Source organism: Typopeltis vanoorti, chromosome 1 (genome assembly GCF_054136105.1).
Source record: "Typopeltis vanoorti isolate ZY-2024b chromosome 1, IOZ_Tvanoo_1.0, whole genome shotgun sequence".
Lineage (NCBI taxonomy): Eukaryota > Metazoa > Arthropoda > Arachnida > Uropygi > Thelyphonidae > Typopeltis > Typopeltis vanoorti.
Genome location: NC_143549.1, coordinates 114204250 through 114216425, shown reverse-complemented (window position 1 = coordinate 114216425; position 12176 = coordinate 114204250). Strand labels below are relative to the sequence as shown.

The 12176-nt window shown below is 39.2% G+C and overlaps 1 protein-coding gene and 1 pseudogene across 1 annotated transcript in view; both read left to right on the top strand.

Annotated features, from left to right (window-relative positions):
- Nucleotides 1-12176, top strand: part of Coq8 (ubiquinone biosynthesis protein COQ8, mitochondrial) — a 210537-nt gene that overhangs the window by 8814 nt on the left and 189547 nt on the right. The window lies entirely within an intron of this gene.
- LOC150110327 (small subunit ribosomal RNA) lies at nt 1373-2321 on the top strand (annotated as a pseudogene; the record flags this gene model as incomplete).

Below are 12176 nucleotides of genomic sequence, written 5' to 3'. Positions count from 1 at the left end.
CTAATAAAAGGCAAATATATGGACCCTTGGGCAGCACCCATGTCTTTTAAGTAGTCCAAACTATGGCAACTCAGGGGGTGCTGAGGATTGTATTCTATCAGGTCAGCTTATGAAATTGTTATAGTTTCTACAAACATTCAGCTTTGAAATAATGTTAGATTTAATATCCACTTGTCCTATGTAATCCTTAGGAAGCTTTTGGTGTATCGTCATAAAGTTGAGAAGTGATTGTTAATAGAAGAGGATCCCAAGTTTTCTTTTGGAGACAAAAAGGTAATCAATGTGATGTATTTCTGCCAGGATAGGTTAATTTTCACATAGATAACCACAGAAGAGAAAGTTGATCTTGACTAGAAACTGAAATATTATCAAAAGTAAAAGAGAGTGAATAAGATTGTTTTTCTGGTTATTATTATTATTTAGACCTCCATGCAGTCAAAAGACTCATCGCGAGAGGTCCTTTCTAGGAAACACAAAGTCTATCAAGACTCATTGCTGGAGGTCCCTCCTAGGAAACACAAAGTCTGTCATACCATTCCTTGAACTCATTGACTGCTCTCACTACTCTATCAGACAATGCATTCTGCGGTTCAACCACCCTCCATGCAAAGAAACAACTCCTCACCCCTCTTGCTCACAGCTTCCTTTTGTAACTTCCAGGGATGGCCCCCTTGTTATCACTCCTTTCTGCTGTTCAACCAAGCAAAAGAACTCCCCAGTGTCAACTCTGTAACCACCTCTCAACAGTTTAAAAGTCTCAATCATATCACCTCTTCTTCTTCTTCTATCTACGAAACTCTGCAGTCCACATTCCCTCAGCCGATCCTCATAACTAACATTGTTAGTTGTGAGGTTACAGTCCTGAAACCATCTTTGTTATCCACCTCTGTATACCCTTTCCACAGTTAATTTATCCCCTTCAAATCCTGGGGACAAATTTGAGAACAATAGTCTAAGTTTGGTCTGATCAGGGTCTATACAACGGAATGATAACTCTTTTATCTCTGCAGGTCAGTGTCCTTCTCAGTATTGCAGCAATCCTCTGTGTTACCTTCACCACCTTTGCGATATGTCCCCTGAATTTCAGGTTTCTATCAATCATCAACCCCAGATCTCTTGTCTCCCCTACTTCCTCCAGTGCAACTCCTCAAATAGAGTATAAAGTGTCCCAAACCTCATGACCTTACATTTTGCTGCATTAAACTGATACCCACCCCATTCAACACGGAGAAAACTTACCCTGCCCGTACACTGGAAAGATTGGCAGATTAAGAGCTCTTTCTTGATTCAGTGAATCAAGAAAGTGATGGTGCATGGCCGTTCTTAGTTGGTGGAGCGATTTGTCTGGTTAATTCCGATAATTAACAAGACTCTAGCCTACTAAAATATGCTTGTCTCAAAGATTAAGCCATGCATGTCTAAGTACAGGCTTAAGCAAGGTGAAACCCTGAATGGCTCATTAAATCAGTTATGGTTCCTTAGATTGTACCTTTTTACTTGGATAGAGCTAATACATGCAGCAGAGCTCTGGCCTTCAGGGATGAGCGCTTTTATTAGACCAATTGAGCTTCAGTCCAAAACTCCTGGTGACTCTGAATAACTTTGAACATATCGTATGGTCTCGTACTACCGGCGATTCATCTTTAAAGTGTCTGCCTTATCAACTGTCGATGGTAGGTTATGTGCCTACCATGGTCATAATGGGTAACGTGGCATCAGGGTTCAATTCCGAAGAGGGAGCCTGAGGAATGGCTACCACATCCAAGGAGGGCAGCAGGCGTGCAAATTACCCACTCCCGGCACGGGGAGGTGGTGACGTAAAATAACAATATGGGACACTATTGAGGCATCAGAATTGGAATGAGTACACTCTAAATCCTTTAATGAGGATCTATTGGAGGTCGAGGCTGGTGCCAGCAGCCACGGTAATTCCAGCTCCAATAACATATATTAAAGTTGTTGCGGTTAAAAAACTTATGGTTTGACCTCAGTTCCAGAATGGTGGTTACTGCCCAGCCTGAACAGTCTCGCTGGTTTTCCTTGATTCTCTTCACCGAGTGTCTTGGGTGACTGGCACGTTTACTTTGAAAACATTCGAGTGCTTATAGCAGGTGTAATGTCAGAATAATGGTGCATGAAATAATGGAATATGACCTCAGTTCTATTTGTTGGTTTTCGGAACACTAGGTAATAATTAAGAGGGACAGACAGGGGCATCCATATTGTGACGCTAGAGGTGAAATTCTTGAACTGTTGCAAGACGAACTACTGCAAAAGCATTTGCCAAGAATGTTTTTATTAATTTCATTATATGGATTCTGTTTTGGTTGCACAAAAATTCACTAACTTGTATTCAGCACTGCATTTAAAGATGAGTATAAAGTACAGTTTTAGAAGTGATGAAAGTTTTTACTGCATATTGAGGAAAGAGAAATTGGCATATGAAAGGAGATTGACTGAGGAACTAAAGCAAAATCCTAGAGAATTATACAGTTATCATGAAAAAAGGTAGAAGCATAGACAACTGTTCTTCCCAGTAGCCTTAGTGAAAACCAGAAATTCAAATTTAAGTACAAAACTGGGGTTTTTGACTTGATTCACTTGTTGAGGAATGCATGCATGGATAGTGGGGGTGTTTTTGTGTGATGTGGAAGAAATGAAGTCTCTCATTCTGAGCAGGGTTTGGATTAGAAAAGCAGAAACAATAATCATCCTGAACTTCATCCTATTTGGCACTAATGTAGTGCCATTAATTTGAGGCCAAGAAAAGGTCAGTCTAGAAAAGGAAATGGAGACAAGTTATGGTTGAAGTTGCCATTGGGAGAGCTAACATCAGCATTGTATTTTTAAAAGTGAGCAGGTTAGGAAAATGTCCTAACCTGCTCCAGATCAACTTTGGACAATCCAGATCCAAAAATAATTTGTATTGTCTGGTATTCTGGTTGGGTGTAAAGAAAATTGGAAGAATAATGGAAATTAGTATAAAGTTTATTTTTCACTTGGTTAGACTATAATAAATTTAGTTTACTCCTTTATCCAAATGTGAGCAAACAAAGTTTACACCTGAAAATATCTTCAGGACTGGGGTAAGGTGGTACAACACCGGGCAACTTGTTGCAAAGTTGGAGCAAGCTAACATCACTCCTATCTCAGCATCTCCCATAATGCAAAACACATCTCCTTTCAGACATGTATAATGTTATGCATTAAGGGAAGGGCCACTACCCAGACTAGTTTCGACCTTTATTGAGGTCTCTTCAGTGGGAGCCAGGCCCAGCTTACTCCAGTCCTGAAGATACTTTCAGGCGAAAACTTTGTTTGCTCACACTTGGATAAAGGATTAAACTAAATTTATTATAGTCTAACCAAGTGAAAAATAAACTTTCAACATCTTTCTCTAAATTCAGAGTAATTTAATAAAAAGGTGGCAACTCCTATAGGTAGAGATGACCCTGCTAATGCTTCTGCCTGGTATCTCCACTTGGGCCTGGCTCCCACTGAAGAGACCTCAATAAAGGTCGAAACTAGTCTGGGTAGTGGCCCTTCCCTTAATGCATAACATTATACATGTCTGCAAGGAGATGTGTTTGCATTATGGGAGATTATTATTATTATTATTAGACACCTCCAGGGAGTCCAAAGACTCATCAAGGGAGAGTATGCCAACAGCATCGAACGATTGGTTCCCCTTCCAACTACTAACTGCGCTCAAACTTACTTAACTGAGCCATTAGTAGCAGAGGCTCTACCAATCGACCAACCTTTTTGAGATACTGAGATAGGAGTGATATTAGCTTGCTCCAGCTTTGTAACGAGTTGCACGGTGTTGTACTATCTTACCCCAGTCCTGAAGATACTTTCAGGCGCAAACTTTGTTTGCTCACACTTGGATAAAGGATTAAACTAAATTTATTATGGAAATTAGTATAGTCAAACAGTGCTCCAGATCCAAAAATGATCTGTATTATCTGGTATTCTGGTTGACTGTATTCAGAGGAGAGGTAATGAAAATGAGGTTTGTTTGGTAGAGGTAGAAGTTGACTGTGAAAATAACTATAGACATTGCAGAGACAGAATATCTGTTACAATGTGATTAGAGTGACCTTATGTGGAAGAGAGAGAGAGAGACAGACATCAATTAATCGTATTTTCATCTTCTGGATAGCATTAAGAATTATTTGGGAAGTTTTAGTACACCACCCAAAATATAAGAAGTATTTGATTTGAGATTCATGTAGGTATAGTAGATGTATTACAAGAAGTAATTTTGAGTAAAAAAAGAATACAGTTTTTTAAAGCTGAGCAGTCTCTGACAGTATGTATTTATTTTTTGCCAAGAAAAGTTGTTAGTGTAATTCACTTCAAAAAGAAAAATTTGATCTTGTCTACAAGTTTGGATATTATTCAAGATATCTTTTTTGTATTGAAAAATTTCTTTAGTGTCAATCTCATAGATTCCCTTTAGTAACTTTTAACTTTCTATCATGTTGCTGCATCTCCTCCAGCTGTTAACTAAACTCTGCAATCCATCCTCATAGGGAGCATTCTGCAGACCTGTCAACAGCTTGGTTACTCATCTTTGAATCCTCTTCACCACCTCCTGATCTGCAAAAAACTTAGGTGAACAAATATGTGCAGTAGCCAAGATATGGGCAAATCATGGCCTTATAAAGAGGGATAATAACCTCCCTATCTTTACTTGTCAGTGTGTTCTTCAATATCCAAGTAATCCTTGAGCTATTTTCCCCATGTTTTGCAGTATGTCCTCTGAACTTCAAACCTCTATCCACTGTCACTCCCATATCCATAGACTCATCAATTTTCCTTTAATCCATTACCATCAATATAATACAGTGTATGTATTTCTTTCATCCTGAAGTGCATTACCTTATATTTTGCAACATTAAATTCACAGCCATTGTCCTTTGTCCATACTACCAATTTATTTCAATCACCCTGAAGGATATCTACCTCACCTTTATCAACTATTACCCTCTCCAATTTTGTATTGTCAGCAAACAACTGAATATCTCCATTAAATTTTCTACTACATGTAGTATAGCACTTACAACGGAACCTGTTGTAAGTCCTCGACTTACAACAGGTTCCGTTCCAACGTCTCCATCGTAAGTCGAGGACTTTTTTAAATTCTTGATTTGTTTGATTTCTGTTATAATATTTTTATAAATTAGGTTTCCATTTTTAACCATTTTAAGTTTCTATTTACCTTAAAATGGTTAAAAATGTATGAACTTACATAAACATTTATAAATTATTTATTAGCAGGTATACATATAAATACAAAATTAAGAAAGAAAAATTTAAGAAAAAAATACATAAACACATATCAGAAATGGTGCACTTACTTTCATTTGAAACTTCTTTAAATATTAGTTAACATAAACATAAACAAAAAACTTATTAACGGTGTCTTTAATTAAACAAGTGAGTAACTCACTCATTTGGATGATATGGTTATTTCTTGAAATCGGGAGTAGCTTTTTTTAATCAGAAAATTGGTTAATGTTGTCTGTTGGGTTTTTTCTTTTTTTTTCTTCATATGTTTCGTGATAACATCTGACTGTTTCTTGAATTTGCTTTTCGACTTTGGTGAAGCAATCAGTGTCTTGATCCATATTTTCGAGTAGCTGAAATCCTTGATTTAGTTTAGAAAATACTTCAGCTAATCCTTTTATAGTAAATTTTTTCAACAATTTCTCTTCTTCATCTTCCTCATTATTTCTTTCTTCTTCTACAACTCTTGTTTTGGAAAATTAAGTCTTGGTCAATCAGTTCACCTTCTTCTTGATCTGCTAATTCCGGTATTATAGTGTGGGGGATTTTTCTTGCCTAAACTAAAATACGAAATCGTTATTATTAGACCTAGTAACCGGCAGAGAGAAAGAAAATGGCGGCAGCATTGTCATTCCATGATTTTAATTTAGATTTCAGTCGTTTCGTTAAGTGTGAGGTCTGTTATATCTATTCCTTTGATTACATAAATGATTTGTGGATGTTTAGTGCGGATGGAAGAAGGGTGTGTGTGTGTGAAGTGTGATCTGAACGAGGAACTGATGAATGCTAATATGAAATTGATGACAGAAAGTGTAACTACCGATTGTGTCGCAAGTGCACGTTTGAAAGAGAAGGACGGTGAGAAAGAGAAGTGAAAAATGTTAAAAAATCAGGAAAAAAAGAAAAAGAGCAATTTGAAAACCGTAATGGATGTTAAAAGGGACGAAAGTGAGGCGGAAAGAAACGAGATTGAGAGAACGAATGAAAATAGAAATGGCGTGATGCAGAAATTGCAAGTGAACAAAATCGAAAGAATAAATGATAGCGAAATAAGAGATGGCGAAAGTTGGACGCATGTTGGACCGAAAGTACTGAAACAAAGAAAGATGAATGACAGTAAAAGTGAGAAGAATGATAGTGAAAGTTGGACGCATGTTAGTCCAAAAGTACGGAAACAAAGAAAGATAAATGAGAGTGAAAGTGAGAAGAATGATAGTGAAAATTGGACGTATGTTGGATGACCGAAAGTACAGAAACAAAGAAGGATAAATGAGAGGGAAAGTGAGAAGAGGGGGTCGAGAGTTAGAAAGTTGGAAAGATTTAATGATAGAGAGAATGTGTCGCCAGATTCGGAAGGTGAATTGGATTGGATGAGGCAAGAAATGAAATGGATGCGGAATGAAATTAAGAGAATTCAGATCAAAACTATTAAAATAAATCATGATGGCATGAAAGAGTTAACGAAAGATGAGTGAGTGGCGTTGTATGGCGACTCCATTATTAAAGGTGTGCTAGAGGATAAAATGCACAAGGTATGTTTTCCAGGCGGTAAAATGAGTAGAGTGATTGAGGCATTGGATATGAGGCGGGAGCAAGCAAAAGAGTTAATTGTATTAATTGGTACAAATGATTTGAGAGAGAACAAAGAGCATGTCAAAATGAATGTCAGGAGACTGCTTGGAAAGATAAAAGAGAATAGTGTGACAGGAAGGGTAGTCAGTGTGTTGCCTAGGTATGATTGTGGTGAAATGAGGCGGAGAGCAAGGATTATGAATGATATTCTGGCTGAAATGTGTGAGGAGATGGGAGTACAGTTTGTTAATGTGTGGAATGAGTTTGAGGGACAAAGTGAGCTGTATGGGAGTGGTGGACTGCATTTGAATGGTTATGGTGTGAGTCGCTTGGAGAGACTGCTGCTGGAAGGTAGAGAAGTGAATAGAGAAAATGAATCAGATCGAGAGGGGAGTGATGTGGAAGAGCAGGAGAGTAAGACAGGAGAGATTGAAGAAGTGGAAATGAATGGGAAAGTGAGTGGTATGAGTATAGAAAATGAGAGAATGGGTGTGCAAGAGGAGCAGGGAAACGGGGAGGCTCAGGGTGGACAGGAGTACACAGCGTGAAAAGGTGGATGCTCCAAGAGGAGGTGAGAGCATGTGTAGGCAGGAAAGAAATGGGATGACCAGGGATCAAGAGGAAACAGACGGAATTGCAAAGGGTTCTAGAATGAAGAGGCAGAAAGGGAAATGGCCCCAGTCCAGCGTGGAGAGAGATCGCATCGAGTGAGTGCTATCAGCGGAACTAGCTGTAGATCCAGAAATGAGCTGTTGTGTTTGTATACCAATGCTAGAAGTATAAGAAACAAGGCGGATGAAATGGTTGCACTAATTGCGTCTGTGCACCCAAAGATTGTCGGAATAAGTGAGACATGGTTAGATGCGGACGACATCCTGACAGGAATAGAGATGGAAAGGTATGATGTGTTTCGTGAGGATAGAAGGGATAAAAAGGGAGAGGGGGTGCTATTGATGATAGAGAAAGAGTTATGTCCATACAAGGTAGAGATGCAAGGGGGAAATAGGGCCAGTGGTTTTGAGGCAGTATGGTGTGAGATAGAGGTGAATAGAATCAAATACTTGGTGGGATGTTGTTATAGACCTGGTAATGTGGATGGTGGTGATAGTGAAATGTATAGTCAAATAAGCCAAGCAAATAAGAAAAGGGTGATCGTTATGGGTGATTTTAATTATGGCAATATAGACTGGAATAAAGAGATAGCAACTGGAAGTAAAGAAAATGAGTTTCTTGAGTTTTTGAGGGATAACTACCTCAGACAGTATGTAACTGAGGGCACACGAGGATTAAGGATCTTGGATTTGATCATCTCATCGGAGGATGTAATTATAAATGAGGTGTGAAATCATCCACCAATTGGTGAAAGTGACCATGAGGTGATTACCTAGGTGGTTGCCAGAAGTGCAAGGACCCCTGTGAAAAAAGGGTATATGTGGAACTACAAGGGGGGGGGTGATTATGAAGAGCTCAGGAGACAGCTCAGGTGTAGCATGGAATGAGAAGTTAGCTGGAAAAGAAATCAATGCAGCTTGGGGGATTTTCAAAAAATATTTAGTAGATGCAATGTCTAAATGTATACCACGTGTGAGAAGGTTAAATAAGGTAGGTGTGAGATGGATGAATAAAGAGATTAAGCATGCGATACAGAGAAAAAGGGCATTGTGGAGGCAGCATAAGAGAAGTGGAAGTAACCAATTTCATGAGGTCTACAAAGACCAGGCAAGGAGGGTGACTTGGTTGGTGAGAGTAGCTAAAGAGAGGTATGAACAGCAGTTAGCTAATGAAGCTAAAAAGAATCCTAGGGAGTTCTTTCGATATGTAGCCAGCAAAAGAAAGAATGATTATGGAAGGATGACATTGATTGGATGAAATGGTATAAAGACAGCTGTTGCAGAATGTGTGGTGGAGATACTTAATGAGCAGTTCATAAAGATCTTTCAATCTTGTGAATGTGACATCATGGAGAGATTGAGAGCAGTTGATGATGGGGAGGAGAGACTGACTGTAAGAGAGCAAGAGGTGTTTGGGGAGTTGAGTAAACTAGATATAAATAAAGCTGTGGGACTTGATAATATATCACCGCATATTCTGAAGGAATGTGCCAGAGAGTTGACACCTGCCTTGACATATTTTTTTAATACGAGTCTTGCACTAGGTCAAGTCCCTAAAGAGTGGAAGGAGGGCAAGATTGTGCCACTTCATAAAGGAGGTGATCGAACTCAAGCATCAAACTATAGGCCTATCTGTGTGTCAGGTGTTGTGGTTAAGTTGTTGGAGAAGCTTGTGAGAACTAGGATCCAGAGTTGGGTTGACAACAATGGTATAATCTTTGATGGACAGCATGGATTTGCTAAAGGGAGATCGTGTTTTAGTAATCTACTTACTTATTACAATAAAGTGACTGCTTCCTTGGACAGAGAAGTAGGATACACAGTAATATACTTGGATTTCGCAAAAGCTTTTGATAGAGTACCTCATGATAAGTTGACAGTCAAACTAGAGCAGATGGGGTTGGATATTAGATTAGTGCATTGGATTGGAGACTGGCTATCTGATAGGTATCAACAAGTTGTGTATGGGGGTGCAATATCCAGGAAAAGGAAAGTCACTAGTGGAGAGCCTCAGGGATCTGTTTTAGGACCATTACTATTTAACTTGTATATTAATGATATTGGCGAAGATTTGGATGGAGATATTCAGTTGTTTGCAGATGATGCAAAGTTGGGACGAACCATAAAGAGTAGTGAAGATGTTATGGCCTTGCAAGAAGACTTGAATAAATTGAGTGATTGGGCAAGCAAATGGGGATGTGAGTTCAATGTTGCAAAATGTAAGGTTTTAAAATTTGGAAAACAAAGATGGGATGCAGAATTTATGCTTGGTGAGAATATATTGTTGGAAGTAGAGGAAATAAGAGGTCTTGGGGTGATAGTGGATAAGGATCTAAAATTTAGGGGCACATCGCCAAAATTGTGAAGACAACACAAAGACTTCTGGGAATGATGCGGAGTACACTGACGTGTAGAAGTAGGGAGATTCTTGTTCCATTGTATAAGGCTTTGATTAGGCCACACATGGACTGTTGTGCCCAGATTTGGTCACCTGGTGTTCAGAAGGATGAAGAGATGTTGGAAAGGGTCCAAAGGCGACTGACTAAGGTAGTTTCTGACCTCTGGAATGTCGAGTATGAGGAAAGATTGAAAAGATGTAATTTGCAGAGTCTAGTGGAGAGAAGGAAGAGGGGAGATATGATAGAGACCTACAAGTTGGTAAGGGGTTGTTATAGGATCAATGGTGGAGAAGTTCTACAGAGAATAGTGGAAGATCAGGGGAGAACCAGAGGTCATCCCTGGAAACTGTATAAAGAGGGTGTGAGTAGGGGAGTGAGAGGCAGATTTTTTTCGTGCAGAGTTGTGAGTGATTGGAATGCCTTGCCTGAGAGTCTGGTGTCTGCAAGGAGTTTGAATGTGTTTAAGATGCGGTATGATGAGATATGTGTGAGATAAAAGGACCTCCTAGATGAGTCTTTGACTCCATGAGGTCTTGTTTAATAATAATAATAATAATAAATATTAAATGCTACTCCAGTCAGTTCTAGATAAAGTTTCTATCCCACAAACTTGAATTATTATTATGGATGACTAATATCCAAATATTGCTTGGGTAGAAAAGAAATCTCATAAGTATGAAGGAGAGGTTATCAAACGTTGTGATACAGCTTTCTCAAGCAGCATGTGAAAGAAGGAATTCAATGTCAAAGAATATTGGATCTAATCATATAGCATCAGTAGAGGTCTCAATTATGAACTTGACTATCTTGTAACCAGTTGGCAACATTGATCATACCATACTGTCCTGGGAAGTAGCTAACTACGAGGCAGGGCCGAAAGGTTCTGATAAACACCTAGAATGAAAATGATATTAAAGCAACTGATATAACCACAAGAAAGAGCATATCTTAGAACCATTTAACCCTCGTGTTTCTTCAAATTGTAATAATTTGTTCTTTTTTCTTTTAGGATATATAAGAAAACATGTCAGAGGTTTTGAAGACACAGAGGTGTAGGCTGTCATCAAGTTTTTTGTGCTGCAAGAAAAGTCCTCAACTGAGATTCACTAAACTTTGTGCTAGACTTTAGGGAACTGTGCCCTGGAATATTCAACAGTTGTCAGATGGGTGGCAAAGTTTATAACTGAGTATCCTGAGACAACAGATGCAACCAGATCAGGAAAACCTTATACAACGATCATACCTAAAAACATCAATGCAGTGCATGCCATGATCTTTGATGATAGACGAATACCAGCCAAAAACATTGCAAAGACTCTGGGGATATCCAGGGGAACTAGTTACTCATTATCCACCAACATCTGGACATGCAGAAGCTCTCAACGAAGTGGATCCCCAAATGTTTGAATGCCAACTAAAAGAGATAATGTGTGCTGTCATCTCAAGGGCTTTTTGGTCATTTTTAGAAATCATGTGCAAATTTTTTGGCTCATATTGTGACTGTTGGTAAAACATGGCTTCATCACTATGACCCAGAATGGAGTGGAGAAACAAAGGTTCTCCATGGCCAAAGAATATCCGAACCTAAAAGTCAGCAGGGAAGGTTCTTACCATTGTCTTTTGTGCCGGCCTGGTTGGCCGAGTGGTAGTGTGTCCGCTCTCCAGCCAAAAGGCTGCGGGTTCAAATCCTGCCATGGATGCCAAAAACATTGCAAAGACTCTGGGGATATCCAGGGGAACTAGTTATTCATTATCCACCAACATCTGGACATGCAGAAGCTCTCAACGAAGTGGATCCCCAAATGTTTGAATGCCAACTAAAAGAGATAACGTGTGCTGTCATCTCAAGGGCTTTTTGGTCATTTTTAGAAATCATGTGCAAATTTTTGGCTCATATTGTGACTGTTGGTAAAACATGGCTTCATCACTGTGACCCAGAATGGATTGGAGAAACAAAGGTTCTCCATGGCCAAAGAATATCCGAGCCTAAAAGTCAGCAGGGAAGGTTCTTACCATTGTCTTTTGTGCCGGCCTGGTTGGCCGAGTAGTAGTGTGTCTGCTCTCCAGCCAAAAGGCTGCGAGTTCAAATCCTGCCATGGATGTCTGTGGAAATACTAGTATTAGTAGTGGGTGGTAGATGGTGTAGTTGGATTGAGTGGTGGAGACAGAGAGCTGTAGAGTAGGTGCCCTCCCTCGATGAGTCTTTGGACTCCCTGGAGGTGTCACGTAATAATAATAATAATATGAATGGTGTAATCCTTTCCAAATACCTCAAAAAAAAGGTGAAACTGTTACAGCA